This window comes from Ovis aries, chromosome 3 (genome assembly GCF_016772045.2).
Source record: "Ovis aries strain OAR_USU_Benz2616 breed Rambouillet chromosome 3, ARS-UI_Ramb_v3.0, whole genome shotgun sequence".
In the NCBI taxonomy this organism is placed as follows: domain Eukaryota; kingdom Metazoa; phylum Chordata; class Mammalia; order Artiodactyla; family Bovidae; genus Ovis; species Ovis aries.
The window spans coordinates 11,177,247-11,194,079 of record NC_056056.1 but is presented as its reverse complement, the minus strand read 5'-3'; the positions used below and the strand labels follow the sequence as shown (position 1 = coordinate 11,194,079).

Here is a 16,833-nt window from a genome sequence, read left to right as displayed (position 1 = left end):
TCACTGTTAAATTAATAGTCATGTGACTGGAGAACATGTATATTAAATTACTTTGGTTCATGCAAACCAAGCAATTCTAGGGTCAACTGGAAAACAGTGGAGTAGGACAGACATCTCAGCGCAGTGACCTTATCAGAAGTGTCGCTGGATGCATTAACTAAGACAACACAAAGAAAGGGTGTTACTTCTGTCACCTCCTCAGCACTCCTCACCTCCTTAGATTTACACTGACTAAGCTGTGATCTAACAAACGCCCTCTCCTCAGCTCAACATCCTAGAGCAGCACAAATATTCTACTTCAAATAGCCATAATTTTCAAGAATTCATTTTGTGTAACCAATATCTTTGGAAAACTTAAGAATGGAACTTTGTGATAAAATCCTTTTTATCAGTTTGCTTTCATATATCTTAGTTAAGACTCCATTGTGAAAATAAAAACTTGAGAAGGTATTAAGAAAGCCCTAGAGTGAAGAAATAAAGCCCTAAGTACTTCTTAGAAACAAAAAGATAAGCTGAGGGTTTATTAGGAAGCAAAGACCCAACTGCATGTGGTTTACAAAGAACTGACAACTCGTCTCCCTCCTTTATCCGTACCTCAAGTTTCCACTCACAAAGCTAGCTAAGCATTTATGGTTAGTCCTGTACACAGATGTTACTATTTAAATAATCTTTTTATAGAGTGTATAAAAATAGAACAATTATCATACTGGCTGCTTCTGATCACTATTAATTTTGAAGATATAAATAACCCCTGCCAGCTACTGGTTTTATCGTGACTGACATCTTATGGAGGGTGCTTTGATCTCCAAGTTGATTTATGAAGCTGCAAACCGACTATTTCTTATGTTGAAAAGGTTAGCAAGCTGGACTTTTACAACTTTTTTCCATCTGCCTTCATCTGAAAAGTAAATATATCTTATCAACTCAAGTCAGCAACCTCTCTACAATTATCTTATAGAACCATCTCTCAAGAGCCAAAAAGTATACTGCTTAATCAAAGGTAGCAATATGAACAAAAATGTTCATATTTTTCATTCTTCTTCAAACCTAGGAATTAAAAATAAAACATTTGAACATACCTCCTCCCATCAAAATAGATGCATACTTCAACTTTTAGAATAGACAGATTACAGGGTTATTAGTCACATCTCAGAAGGAAATAATAGGTATGGTTTTTAAACTGACTTAATATATATTTGTAAATGTCGCTCAGTCACGTCCAACTCTTTGCAACCCCATGACTGTACAGTCCATGGAATTCTCCAGGCCAGATTACTGGAGTGGGTAGCCTTTCTCTTCTCCAGGAGATCTTCCCGACCCAGGGATCAAACCCAGCTCTCCAGCATTCCAGGTGGATTCTTAACCAGCTGAGCTACAAGGGAAGCCCAAGAATACTGGAGCGGGTAGCGTATCCCTTCTCCAGCGGATCTTCCCAACCCAGGAATCACACCGGGGTCTCCTGCATTGCAGGCAGATTCTTTATCAACTGAGCTATTAGGGAAGCCAATTTATATTTAAATTATTTCATTTATATAGTGTTTAAATAAAAGTTTAATTCACTGTTAATGTTTATAAACATTTATCAAGTACCTGACATATATCTGAACAAAATGTTTTTCACCGAGGTACATTATAGTAGAAAAGATAAGTCTTGCAAACAACTCCAGTAGAAGGCACACCATGACAAATATTATAGAACCGAAGAGATCCTGGGAGGAAGTCTGGGAAAGATTAAGGAAAAACCTGGCAGTGGGAAAATAATTAGTTCTACCCAGTCCAGCCCATACTCCTTTCATCACTCTAAGCAGGTATGCATTTACTAAAAGTTTGCACCAGACAGACCAAGATTCTCTGATTTTGACAAAATCACACCCACTATTAGAGTCTCATGTATTAAGGGTAAATATCAAATACTTGGTGGAACTGTCATGAAGATTTAATGTGAATGATTTACATATTTATATGAATTTATAACTATATAAATAATACATATTTATATACTGTGTCTATTTATACAAACTTTACTGTAATATATACTTACATATATGTTATGTTGTATATATATATATATATATAAAATCACAATGGATGGTGAACGTTAATTAAATCTATTGTGGTAATCATTTCACAATACGTGTAAGTCACACCATTATGCTGTACACCTTAAACTAACACGGTGATGTATGTCAATTATTTCTCAGTAATGCTAGTGGGGAAAAAAATAACAATGTCTGACACAGAAAGAAGGCTTAAGAAAAGGAAATATTTACTACAAATACCTTCTAAACACTGAATTCTATGCCAGGTACTATTAACCTCTTCATCTGAACAGCACTTGGTATGTTGTTTAACTGCTTATTTTCCCCAAGAACACAAAAGAGTAAATCCCATGGGGTTTACTTTTTATCCACTCAAAAAGAGAAAAAAAAACACATATAGGACACATGTCCATCTCATAATCTGGTAAATAAATTTAACTTCATTATAAAAAGATAACTTTGAACAAACAGAAGACTCAGCAAGACTTAGAAAATGCATACTGTTTACCATGAGAACATTTAAAAACTGACATTTTAAGTACAAAAGAAAAAAGAAATTTCTAGAAATATTATTTAGGCAATTTATACTGATAGATCAACCTTTACTGAGATCCACTATGTATAAACTAAGCCCTCTGGGGATACCAAAACGGTATGCCAGCGGTTGTCTTCTCTACAGCAGCCCTCTGATTCTGAAGGGATTAAGGAGGTTTCCTCCGCTTGCCCACACTTTCCTAACATGTCAAACTCCACAGTATTGGTTCTCAAAGTGTGGTTCACAGACGTCTCCAAGACCCTTTCACAGAGTCTGGAAGATCAAAACTACTTCTGTACTAATTTGCCTTTTTCGCTTGACATTTGCACTAATGGGATGAAGCCAATGTTAAGTTTAATTGCTTAACTGTAACACTCATCAAAGCAGTGGCATCAAAATACACTGACAGTCACTGTATTCATCACTGCCACACACGGGGCTGGGCAGGGAGGAGAGGACCTCCTCTAGCCACTTTAACTGAATGCCCTTGATGAAGCAGTAAGATTTATTGGTTATTAAATCTTGATGCATGAGTATACAACTTTTTTGTATCTTGTGTACAAAATGGAAAGTACACATAAAGCAATTCTACTGCACACTGGTTGTCCCCAAGGAAACACACTTTGAGCTATTGTTTGAACTGTACACTGAACTAGTCCATTTTTTCAATTTACCTGAAGGAACAACTAACAGAATATTATGGTAATTCAGATGTGGATGTTAGACAGATATTTTCTTGAAAATGAACAAAATGAGCATGTCATTTCAAGGAGAATAACTTAACAAATCCTTGTTGCCAACGAAACAATTCAAGCGTTTAAACAAAAATTAGAATTGTGGCTAATTTATATCTGTCACTGTGCGTTTCACATGGCTTCCCAATATTTATAAGTTTTTTCAATGAGATTGGGCTTCCCTTGTGGCTCAGCTGGTAAAGAATCCACCTGCAGTGCAGGAGACCTGGGTTCAATCCCTGGGTTGGGAGGATCCCCTGGAGGAGGGAAAGGCTACCCACTCCAGTATTCTGGCCTGGAGAATTCCATGGACTGTACAGTCCATGGGGTTGCAAGAGTCGGACACGACTGAATAACTTTCACTTTCAATAACATTAGTGGTGATACTAATGAAATTCATTTGATTTATATAATGAAATATGTCAATGTTCAGAAAATCTGCATAGATCAGTGAATTAATATTTTCCAAATGGCCAATGCATGATGTCAAAGAATCATTTATGGGTATTCAAAGATTGAGCAAAGTGTAAGACGGACCAGCAGATTTGAATAGAATAGAGTATAAGAAGTTCATGTGTGGTTTCAGATGCTAAACTGGAACTAACTTTTAAGAAACTACCAACTACTAGATATAACATTATTAGACACTTTAAGAACTACCAACTTTTAAGAAACTACCAACTATTAGATATAGTATCAAAGAATAGTTAAGTATAATTATCTGAAGAAACTACAAAAATTCCCTTCCCTTTTCTATGTATGTAGGGATTTTTGTTATTGTTTAGTCACTAAGTCCTGTCTGACTTTGTGGCGACCCTCTGGACTCTAGCCCACCAGGCTCCTTTGTCCATGGGATTCTCCAGGCAAGAATACTGGAGTGGGTTGCAATCTCCTTCTCCAATATGCCAGATTTTCTTCATATACCTCAGCCAAAATAACATATTGAAACAGATAGAAGGCAGATGCAGAAACATGCAGATATGAGAAATCAGTTAACTTACATAAAGCCAGACATTAAAGAGAGCTGCAAAAATATAAAATAATCCCACAGTTCTCACTAATCTTTCTGGGTAAAATATAACTGCTTTTAATACATTTCTTATTTTAAACTGTTATGTTGATAAGTAATGGATTTATCATTTTATTTCAAATTAATAAATACCAATTTTTCAGTTTTAATTTCTGATATAATAAAAAATGACAGCTATAACCCAAATAAACAAAAGCCCCTGGAAACTTCAGTAACTTTTATAATTTTTACAAATGCAAAGATTTTTTTATATGGCAAGAGAAATTAAGAGATCTGACCTCGTGTTTGGTTGGTATAATTTTTCTTAATGGAAAAGTATGAAAACTGAAGTAAAATACAGCACAGTCAAGACTGGGTCTCCTGACTTCAATTTTACATTCATTCTAGACTACAATTCATATATTCACTAAGACAACAATTTGAAACCCCTCATTCTATCATTTTCAATAAGCAGAAAGTCTGACTAAATAATTACAATAACAGAAACTGAAATTCAAATGTTATGTCCTAGTTATTGTATATTGCTGCTTTCATATAATTCTCACAACCCTATGAAGTATAGTTAATTACTAACCTCTAGATGAGAGGTAGACGTTAAACCAGAAGTCACAGAGCTACTAAACGGCAGAGATGGGATGTGAAAATAACATTTCTAACAGAGAGATATACCAGCAAAAAACGATTTCTCATAACTGTCAATCAAAACATTTGTGTGGTCATTGGTAGTGGCATTTAGGGAAAAAGAGGACCTGTGACTCTGGCCCAGTACACCTTCAGAGGTACACAGAACAATACACTAGACTGGCATACGGACACACATATTTAGTCCTACACTGAGTGGCAAGAAAACAAGCAAATTGGGAGATGTGCCAGATACATAACCAAGTGCCTCTCTTCTTTAGCCACCCAGCAACTTTACCATCACCCATTAAAAAGAAGTGACAGGAGTCAAGGGTGAAGGATTTGTTACTGACACACAACTGAGGCACTGAAATCTCTTGGCAGGTGTTCTCTAAGCTACAACTCTTCTCTTATGCAAACTAACCCCTAAGCTGAGCCCTCCTGGCTTTATCACACTGAGCCTTGACAAGAGCCATCATTAGTGTCCAAGCTCCACTTTTTCCAGGCTGATGACATGTGTCAGACCTTGATTTCTGGTGCTGCTTCTGCCTGCCAACTCAGGAAAGACTTCTGTAATGGCTTTGGATTTTTTGAAATACTAAAGTCACATGGCAGCAGCTGACACCAACTCCCTCCTGAGGACGGACACTTGGCCAGGAGCCCAAGCTGAAGTCGATTTGGAGTTTCTTGATCTTTTTAGAAATAATTCCTAACATCCCACTGGCAATTAAAATAAAATCCTCCCCAGAGAACAGCCAGAGGTCGGGCAAGCCTCTTCCATCCTTAACAGTCACCTCTGATTACAGAAAAGTGTTAAAGTATAGCAGCAACTGATAAATGTCAGAGCCTGGAGGGCCTTCACAGAGTTTTGATAACTTACAGCTATTTCTCATTTCATACCATGGACGGTTTTAAGCCAACACCACTCAGCATTGCTTACTTAGTCAAACAGGGCAAGTCAGCATACCAAACTCAAATCAATGGTCCTGTTTGCACTAGTTCTGGGTTCATCCCTAAGGCTAAGACGTTTGACCTGTCAGGCAGATGACCTGAAGTGCCCTGCCGATGCCCAAGAGGACATTAGCAAACGTCTGCAAAAAGCTGGCTTTTTCACGGTGGAGAAGTTGTGTGGAAAAAATAAGCAAACACACACGTGCAAGCACACAGACAGAGTAAAGGATTTCAATTTTGATCCACTGTGTGACTTGGGGTTGTTTCCCTTCTACATCTGCTTCCTTATTTGTTAAAGACAGATTGTGTGGCCTAAATCAGAGATTACCAACTGTCTATGAAATGGTTACATCAGACTGCTCTGGGGGCTTGATAAAACTACAGAACCCATCCCTAAGGATCTGATTTACAAAGTCCAGGATGATACGCAGGAGTTTGCATTTTTAGCAATCTATATTCCCTACCAACACCATTTTAAATTCTGATGTAAAGTCAAGTTTGAAAATCATTCAACTAAATGACCTCTAAGACACCTGATAGCTTTGAAAGTTATAAAACTATGGATGGGAACGTATTTTCTATTCTTTCATCACAGAATTTTTTCCCCTATCCACTATTAACATTCCCACTCAAATATCAGGATTATCTAACTTCAGGTTAACAATGGAGACATAAAATGTAAAAGCCATCTGTCAAGTATTAATAGCTTACCAAACATAGTACACTACTATTTTCTTTATGAAAGTAGATCTAATTAATAAGCATAGCTTTTCTAAACAATATACCCTCAAAAATAAAACGTTTAAGACACCATATTTTAAAAAGATTCAACTATTTTCTGGAAATAGTCAAGGAAAGCAACAATTAAAAAGCATTTTCCCTAAATGTTATGAATAACTTAAAAGTATGGAATGAATACACTTAATTAGTATTTATATTAATAACTTATGATGCCTCAATATAAAGGTTATAAAAATAGATGTCAAGTTTTAAAAGCATAAAGTACCATATGAATAAATTTTTAACCCAATAAACTAAAATAGGCTAGAGAAGAAATCAAAATCTTATATTATTGATGTATCTATCAAGAGGGTTTCATTATAAAAAAGGATTTTGAGTCTTCTGTTCACTGTTCTTGTTTATTTCACTAACTGGTTGTTGCAAAACACATGCTTGTTACTCTATATGACTTTTTAAAAATCTCTGCCAACACTTTTCACACACTGAAATAAAATCCACTATCTCTCCAACTAATTCCTTAATTCCCATGAATATTAGCTACTACATGACTTGGGTTCCTACTTCTTTTACAACTTTATAAGCCTAACTTATTTATGTACTCCATTATTTAGCTCAGCTAGACAACAAACCTTGGTACAGAATTTCTTAGAAGAGTTCACTGATTACAAATAGCCTGCAAATTAATTTACCATGGAAAAACAAAGTCTTGTTTCCAGTGGATTTGCAAAATAATATAAAATAGTAATATCTCAAAACACATGAAATCACTGTAATAAGGTGATGGAGAATTCAGGTGGTCCTTATAATATTTTGATAGGCTTTGAAGTATGCATCCCATAATGCCTCTGGCACTTGGCCAATTTGCTATCTCACTGAGTTGGTCTCTTACCTCCTTATTTTCTAGACTCATCTGAAATAGCTGAAAAAAACCTGTTCCTACATCTCAACTCCCTGGTAAAAAATTCAAGGAGGGCAAATACAATAAAGAGCAATAATTCCATTATGTATCCATCCACAATCCCTGGCACATTCTTTCCCCCATTTCCTGACATTGAAGTAAACACTCTGAATTCAGCAGGTTCCTTTATAAGCTTTGCCTTGAAACAACACAATTTTTCAGCCTAATTTCGAGTCGGAATTAATAGTCATAGTGCTGGAATCAGATCCAAGCCAAATGGTTGCTGGGGAAGTAAGGGGAGAGAAAGGTGGGGAACTGCTGCAAGACAGTTAAATTCACTCAAATATTATTTGTGTTAACTTGTCACCCAGCAACTTCTTGCTAATTTTATAAGCACAGAATTACTAGTCAGTGATTTGTATCTGAAATTAGTACAAAACAATGAAGTCGAAATATCCACTTTCCCAGATATAATATTCACATTACATCTTTATAGTTATCACTGTCCCAGGTTACACTGCACAGGTTACACCACAGGGAAAGGTGTGACTAGATGATGGTGAGTCTACACTAGCTATTCCTAATAAGAGAGAGGCGGAGGCTTCCGAAACTAGAGATATTATAGGAAAAAGACGACTAGACTGCAAAACCTTGGTCTAAAACTCCAGTCAGAATTTCTAAACCTGAAGTTCATAGTGAGTCTATGGATGTGTTCTTAGATTCTATAACTGAAACTTTTAATTTTTGTGTTTATATGCATGTATTTAGGTAGAGAATCCATAGCTTTCCAGAGAGGTTTAAATTATATTAATATATCTAACTTAATCCTCACAATCAATATGACACAGGTACTAACATTCTCATTTTTACAGATTAAGGAAACTGAAGTTTACAGATTAAAAACTTTACATAAAGTCAAAATGAAAATGGTACAGCACTGTTTTGAAAAATGTCTTTAAAACACACATACACATATGTATACTAATGTATTAGCTAGACATTATATTACTTATAAAAGAAGGTTTTTACATTAGTATATATGCACAGAAACCAAATTCTGAGCAAAAAATGTAATTTTATTTAGTAACATGTAAATAACACTTGAAAATGATTAACAATTTAAATCATTTTGCAATAACATAAAAAATACATATAGTTTTTCACAGATCTGACATACATCATCTCATTTAGTCCTCAGAACAGTCCTAAGACATATACTATCATGATCTCCATTTTATAGATAAGGAAAGAGAAACAAAGTGGCTAGTAAGTTTCAAAGTCAAGATTCTGGCCCCAAAGTTTGTGCTTTTTTAATATTGCTTCCCCAAACAATATATAAAAAATTTAAACTATGGTCACTTTATGCAAAGATGGGCACAATATAGGACAGAAACGGTTTGGACTTAACAGAAGCAGAAGATATTAAGAAGGGGTGGCAAGAATATACAGAGAGCTGTACAAAAAAGGTGTTAATGATCTGGATAATCACAATGGTGTGATCACTGACCTAGAGCCAGACATCCTAGAGTGTGAAGTCAAGTGTGGAGGTGATGCAATTCAGCTGAGCCATTTCAAATCCTAAAAGAGGACGCTGTTAAAGTGCTGCACTCAATACAGCAGCAACAGCAGCAGTGGTCATAGGACTGGAAAAGGTCAGTTTTCACTTCAATCCCAAAGAAGGGCAATGCCAAAGAATGTTCAAACTACTGCACAATTGTACTCATTTCACATGCTAGCAAGGTCATGCTCAAAATCCTTCAAGTTAAGCTTCACCAGTACTTGAACTTCGAATTTCCAAATGTACAAGCTGGATTTAGAAAAGGCAGAGGAACCAGAGAGCTGAAACTGTCAACCTCCATTGGATCATGAAAAAAGCAAGGGAATTCCAGAAAAACATCTACTTCAGTTCCATTGACTACGCTAAAGCCTTTGACTGTGTGGATCACAACTGTGGAAAACTGTGGAAAAGTCTTCAAGAGATGGGAATACCAGACCACCTTACTGACCTTCTGAGAAACTTTTATGAAGGTCAAGAAGCAACAGTTAGAAATGAAGATGGAACAATGAACTGGAAAGGAGTATGCCAAGGCTGTATACTGCCACTTTGCTTATTTAACTTTACAGAGTACATCACGTGAAACGCCAGACTGGGTGAGGCTGAAGCTGTAGTCAAGACTGCTGGGAGAAAAATCAATTTCAGATATGCAGATGATACCAACCTAATGGCAGAAAGTGAAGAGGAACTAAAGAACCTCTTGATGAAAGTGAAAGAGTGAAAAAGCTGGCTTAAAACTCAACATTCAAAAAATGAAGATCATGGCATCCAGTCCCATCACTTTATGGCAAACAGAGGGGAAACAATGGCAATGGTGACAGACTTTATTTTCTTGGGCTCCAAAATCACTGCAAAGAGTGACTGCAGTCATAAAATTAAAAGATGCTTGCTCCTTGGAAGGAAAGCCATGACAAACCTAGAGAGCATATTAAAATACAGAGACATCATTTTGCCAACAAAGGTCCATATAGTCAAAACTATGGTTTTTCCAATAGTCATGTACGGGTGTAAGAGCTGGACCATAAAGAAGGCTGAGGGTCAAAGAATTGATGTTCTTGAACTGTGGTGTTAGAGTAGATTCCTGAAAGTTCCTTGGATTGTAAGGAGATCAAACCAGTCCACCCTAAAGGAAATCAGTCCTGAATATTCATTAGAAGGACTGATGCTGAAGCTGAAGCTCCAATACTTTGGGCACCTAATCTGAAGAGCTGACCCACTGGAAAAGACCCTGATGCTGGGAAAGACTGAGGGCAGGGGAAGGGAGCAACAGAGGATGAGATGGTTAGATGGCATCATCAACTCAATGGACATGAGCTTGTGCAAACTCCAGGAGACAGTAAAGGACAGGGAAGCCTGGAATGCTGCAGTTCACAGGGTCACAAAGAGTCAGGACACCACTGAACAAACAAACAACACGGTCACTTTAAAGGGGGAAAAAGGAAAGCCAAATAAAAATCCAATTGGAAAAGTCTTCATTTATTCTATTTTAGCACATATGAGCCAAGAGCGACGAGAAGACAGACCAAGCAATTTCATTTGCATGCTACTTTCAGATACATAACCTCCTGTGATTTTCACAGCTGTGTGCACAGCAAGAACCAGTACTATTTGTCCTGCATCTTAAAGTCGAGCTAACTGATGCTCTGAGGGGTTACTTTCAATACTATTCCGCATTATCCTGCCTCTAGGATTTCTTGTGCAGTTTTCTCTCTATTGGACTATCCTTCCTTCTCTGTCTAGTAAAAAGTTCTACTAAACTTTCATGGCCCAGATGAGACATGACCATTTAGTTATACCTTTCCTGGCACTCCTAGGCAGAATTAACCGTTCTTTTCTCTATTTTCCCTTAACATATTCATACCATTTCGGCAACATATCCTGTCATCAGCTGTGTCTATGTCTAGTTCTCTGGGTAGACACTGGGCTCCATGATGGCAAAGGCTATATGTAGAGAAGGAACTCCTAGAAAAGATTCCGCTGTTGAGTTAGTAAATGAATGAAACAGAACACTGGCACCTTGGCTAAGAGGAACATGGATTCATGCTGACATTTTGTTGTCATCTTTATAACTTAAAGACTTTGTCCTCAAGAACACCAGCATTACCCTCGACACTTCTAAGACATATTCCCTGAATAGTGCTTGGGAAGTGTATGGGCAGAAAGCCACCTAAGACAGTGACTCCTCTTCTATGCTACAAATCTCTCAAATATATATTGTTCTAACAAGTTTATGCTTCTTGTTTCTTTCAAGTATATCAAGAGGCCTCAAGAGGACTATGAGAATATTTACATCTCCAAGCCAAAGCATGTGGGTTTCACAATATTTCATAGCATCTCTGGAAAAGGAACGAAAGGAGGTAAGTGAAACACTAAAGGATGGCATACTGAGTTTGACAAACTACTCAAAACCAGCCTAAATCAATTTATTAATTTGGACTAATCAAATGTGTAGTATAAAAGTAAACTGTAAAAAGTATAGCTTCTATAACCTGTCTAATTTAAACCTTATCTGCTTTTAACCCCTAGGCTTTATCCTCATACTGAGTACACACACCTCTTAGCCAAACTCATTTAAAAGATCCAATTTGTGCCTTAAACTTGCTTGATATTAAAAACTAAATGTAAGGATTTAAAGTAAATTGAAGGAATGAAGATAATGAAGGCCTTTACTGCCCTGAAAATTAATTATCTCAATGGAAAAGACCCCTATCTCACTTTAGAAACTTACCTTTTACTCTTCTCTAAGTTTTTCAAGTCTATGAAAAGAATTCCTCTTAGAATGTCATGAATTTAAGAAATGGTATTTTGTAAATGTCTAATGGTTTGGGGGTAGCAGAGGTATTTTTTAAAATAAAGCCTGATTATTTATCAAAATGGAATAAGGCACTGACTTCATATTATCAGCCCAATGGGAAGACCATTCAAAATAAACCATTAGAGTTTTTAAAATACTACACAGTAACAGTTGCTTGATTTTTTTGTTGTCTCTTATATACAACTTACTGTCATAACACTGAGGACTCAATAAAGCTGGCTAACTGAAGTATTTTGACAGAGGGTGAAATAATTAAACTGATGTAGAATGCAAATAGCTTATATTCAAACCAAATTCTCAGTGGTTGATATTTTTTAATGTCTACCATTTGGCTATTTAAAAATGAATTTGAGAACACTCAGCCTTTAATACTTAAATTTAAAGCAAATGATAATAATTATTCCTGATTAAAGATTAACCTCAATTCAGTCGGCAGTTCTGTAAGCCCTCTTTTCGACAGGGCATGTCTGGATCCATCCTGTTATAAATCCTATACTCTGAAAAATTCTATGTAATTAATTCATTTTCCAAGTTTTTCATCAAGGATATTCAACAGGTAATAAAAAATAACCAATATGTCTACAATGCACTGACAGCATTTCTGCCCAAAGCTTAGACACCTGACATTTTAGTTACTCTCTGTGACCTTACTATGGAGAAATCCATGCTTTCTACTAGGTAGCAGTGTTTTTCTTTGTTTTGTTTTTTTCATTATTGAAAATAACTTGAAGACTACCCCTGAACCTCTGTGATAACTTGGTGATTTAAGATCAGCTAGAGATCATCAATTTCAATTTTTTTTTCATCTTCTATGAAACATTTAACCTGCTATTACTACAAGCAAACAAGAAGAGGGATCCCTTCTCCAAGGGATCTTCCCAACCCAGAGATCGAATACAGGTCTCCTGCAGGCAGATTCTTTACTGTCTGAGCCACCAGGGAAGCGTTGGGAAAATTGAGAAAAGAGTCCATCAAGGCTGTCTACTGTCACCCTGCTTATTTAACTTACATGCAGAATACATCATGAGAAATCTTGGGCTCAAGGTGAAATCAAGATTGCTGGGAACAATATCAATAACCTCAGAAATGCAGATACCACCACTCTACTGGCAGAATGTGAAGAGAACTAAAGAGCTTCTTGATGAAGGTAAAAGAGGAGAGTGAAAAAAACTGGCTTAAAATTCAACATTCAAAAAGCTAAGATTATGGCATCCAGTCCCACCACTTCATGGTAAATAGATGGAGAAAAAGTGGAACTAGTGGCAGATTTCATTTTCTTAGGCTGCAAAATCCCTGTGGACAGTCACTGCAGCCATGAAGTTAAAAGATGCTTGTTCATTGGAAGAAAAGCTATGACAAACCTGGACAGCGAAGACATCACTTTACTGATAAAGGTCGGTCTAGTCAAAGCTGTGGTTTTTTCAGTTGTCATGTACGGATATGAGAGTTGGACCATAAAGAATGCTGAGCCCAAAGAACTGATGCCTTTGAACTGTGGTGCTGGAGAAGACCCTTGAAAGTTCCTTGGACTGCAAGGAAATCAAACCAGTCAATCCTAAAGGAAATCAACTCTGCAATATTCATTGGAAGGACTGACGCTAAAGTTCCAATACTTTGGCCACCTGATGCAAAGAGCGACTGATGGGAAAAGACCCTGATGCTGGGAAAGATTGAGGGCAGGAAGAGAAGGGGGCAACAGAGGATGAGATGGTTGGATGGCATCACCCACTCAATGCATATGAGTCTGAGCAAATTCCAGGAGATCGTGAAGGACAGGGAGGCCTGGCATGCTGCAGTCCATGGGATCGCAATAAGTCAGACATGAGTTAGCTACTGAACAACAAAAGAAGAGGATGTTTACTTGTTTGACTTAGATCTCACTGAAAGTACTGACCCCAGATATACAACAGCTAAGTTTTGAGGTGGTCAATGGAGTAAGCATCATGACAGTTTCCACTATCATAAAGTCCAGTATTCAAGTTCCAGCTTGTAACATTGACTCCTTGCTATGTAACTTTGGACAAATTGCTTGATTTCTCTAAGACTCAGCTTTTTCACAAGATCAAATTGGGTTGATAATTTAAGGAGGATAAAAATATATAAATCCCAGTATACATTAAATCCTCAATATATATGTTAATTTCTTTATTATCCATGCCCTTCAATAATTAAAGTACTGCTATAAAATGGGATACTTGATATTTTCAGAATTACAAAATAGTACTATTCAAAGTTTTTTCTCAGATATCTATTTAGTCTGCTTATAAGTAAGTAACTGCAGCCTCACAATCCTGAAGTTCATTAGCTCTGGGCTGTACACAAAGATTTCTTAAATACTATCACCTTGGAATGTGAGAAGCTCCATCACCAGTGGTCTCTCGGCTCACTGGCTCTTGGAACATTGGTGCAGGCTGAAGAAGGGCTGCCAGGGCAGGATCCAGTCTTCAGAGGACTCCAAGGAACATTCAACGCTGTCGGTGAGTTTGGGATTTGAAAAAACCACCGACCGTTGACTGTACCTTGGGTTCCTTACAGACAACACTATATTTCCTGAAGCAAAGAAGCACGGTGTACCTTCACATGTCACGTGAGATCACCAAAACCAGTTCTGCTCCCTAACCCCCAAAGGTGGTCCAGTTAATTTTTTTAAAACTCTCCTCTTTCTCTTGCTCATTGTTCCTTGCTTTTTGTTGTGGTATTTCATTTCAACGAGATAAGAAAAGCCCAGTAATACTGTTTTTAAATGTCTCCTAAAAATAGGCCATTCTGATGAGAAATAGCAAGAAGAGATTTATTAAAAACAGGTATTTCATTTTGAAGTGAAATCCAATTAAGTACTTTACAGCCATTTCTCCCATGTTCCCTCAAAACCTTTAATTAGGAACAAGAGTAGGATTTAATAAGCAAAAATAGCACAAAACTGTCCAATGTCTGCACAGCTCTTAATACATTCCACTTCAATTATAGTTAATGTGGTTAAGTTTTGACAGCCCAATTAGAATACAAGCTGTTTGAAAGCAGTAACTGCCTCACCATTTCCATCCACACATGAGCTTATTTAAATGTTCATTAAAGTCAAGTAAAAAGGTCGGTCAGGAGTCAGAAGGATCTGGGATGAATCTTGCTTCAACTCCCTAGCTGTGTGACCCCGGTGAGTGTCTGAGTCTCTATTTCCTCAGGCTCATAGGAGATAATAAGTACACCTACCTTACTAGAGTTTGAGATACAATAATATATATAGTGCTTTGTACCATTCCTAGCAAACAACAAATGCTCAGTATATGTAAGCTATTATTATTACTTAACCTAAAGCATAATCTGTGCTAATTTACCTTGAATGGCACTAATATTTCTCAGTTCAAAACACAGGAAGAACCAGGTTCTCAACTCTTGTTACACCTACCAGTATGTAAGTACTGCCTGTGTGGTCACAGAGGTACCCATGAGCTTTTCCAGGAGCTCCTTCCATTCCCTGAACCATAGTTTCTCACAGCCCTACCATCAATGTCATCTATAATTATGTGGATTCTCAATGGTTGGTTACTAAGAGAGATATCAGACACACACCTCAAAAACCTAGAGTAGAAAAGAAGAGTCAGGAGTTGGGATGGGCCAAGGTAACCCCACCAACTGAAAACACTGATGGCTGCACTCAACATTCATTGCTGTCGGTGGGTTTGACTTTGAATCAACTCACTGATCAATGAATGCAAACTGCGGACCAAACAACCCAAGGGAAGCAAAAGGATGTGCAGAGAATCACCCAAGTGTATCTGCTACTGTGCTGGGTGGGAGGTGCTGCTATTTCCAATATACTGTCTAAAGGCTCTCTTTGATTCTAATATGGAATAAACGCTCTAAATTCCTAATACTTTTCTTCTATCTTTCTTTCTTTAAAGATGTTCTGAGTTAAGAAAATATTTTACAGAAAGATGAACATTACACCACAATTTAAAAACAATGCTTTCATAATTTTTAAATTAAAAAGAATCAATGCTCATTATTTAGGATTCAATACAGAAACATTAAGTAAAAACTGAAAATTCATTTTCTCATCATCTGTGATCTCTTTCCTTAATGGAAATCACTATAAATATAATAAATCAGTTTAATATTTTAAATAATAAATGTAATAAACAGTATTTACTTGTTGTATTATCTATTACTAAAATAATAAATAAATATCATGAGCAAACTACTTAATTTCCTTGAAGACCTTTACCCATGAACATACAAACAGCACAACTTTGTGGTTTTTTGGAAGGTGGCTTGTAACAGAAACAACCTCATTTTAATTTTGGCCATGCTGCATGCCTTACAGGATCTCAGTCCCCTGACCAGGGATTGAAAGGAAGTAAAACCCTAGAATCCTAATGACTAGGCAACCCAGGAGCTCCTCAGAACAACCTCATTTTACTCCCATGTTGTTGTTCAGTCGCTAAGTTGTGTCTGACTCTTTGTGACCCCCCTGACTGCAGCATGCCAGGCTCCTCTGTCCTCCACTATCTCCCAGAGTTTGCTCAAATTCACGTCCACTGAGTCAAACATCTAAACATCTCACTAAACATCTCATCCTCTGCTGCCCCCTTCTCCTTTTGCTTTCCATCTTTCCCAGCATCAGGGTTTTTTCCAGTGAGTTGGTTCTTTGCATCAGGTGGCTAAAGAATTGGCAGTTTAAGCATTAGTTCTTCCAGTGAATATTCAGGGTTGATTTCCTTTAAGATTCACTGGTTTGATCTCCTTGCAGTCCAAGGAACTTTCAGGAGTCTTCTCCAGCACCACAGTTCAAAGGCATCAATACTCTAGGGCTCAGCCTTTTTTAGGGTCCAACTCTCACATCTGTATATGACTACTGGAGAAACTATAGCTTTGGCTATACAGACTTTTGTTGACAAAGTGATGTCTCTCCTTTTT

At 37.1% G+C, this 16,833-nt stretch overlaps 1 protein-coding gene, 1 long non-coding RNA gene and 1 other non-coding gene across 8 annotated transcripts in view; 2 read left to right on the top strand and 1 right to left on the bottom strand.

The window, feature by feature from the left end:
* Window positions 1-16,833, bottom strand: part of NR6A1 (nuclear receptor subfamily 6 group A member 1) — a 218,063-nt gene that overhangs the window by 141,341 nt on the left and 59,889 nt on the right. The window lies entirely within an intron of this gene.
* The window catches only part of LOC105611269 (uncharacterized), a 47,562-nt gene that overhangs the window by 22,362 nt on the left and 8,367 nt on the right, over window positions 1-16,833 (top strand). Inside the window, exon 2 of the long non-coding RNA XR_003588618.3 lies at window positions 11,356-11,461. This is a non-coding gene — a long non-coding RNA (uncharacterized LOC105611269). The remainder of the gene's footprint in view (window positions 1-11,355; window positions 11,462-16,833) is intronic.
* On the top strand, window positions 14,343-14,451 carry MIR181A-2 (microRNA mir-181a-2). Its single transcript, NR_107951.1, has one exon. It is a non-coding gene; the product is annotated as a microRNA mir-181a-2 (primary transcript).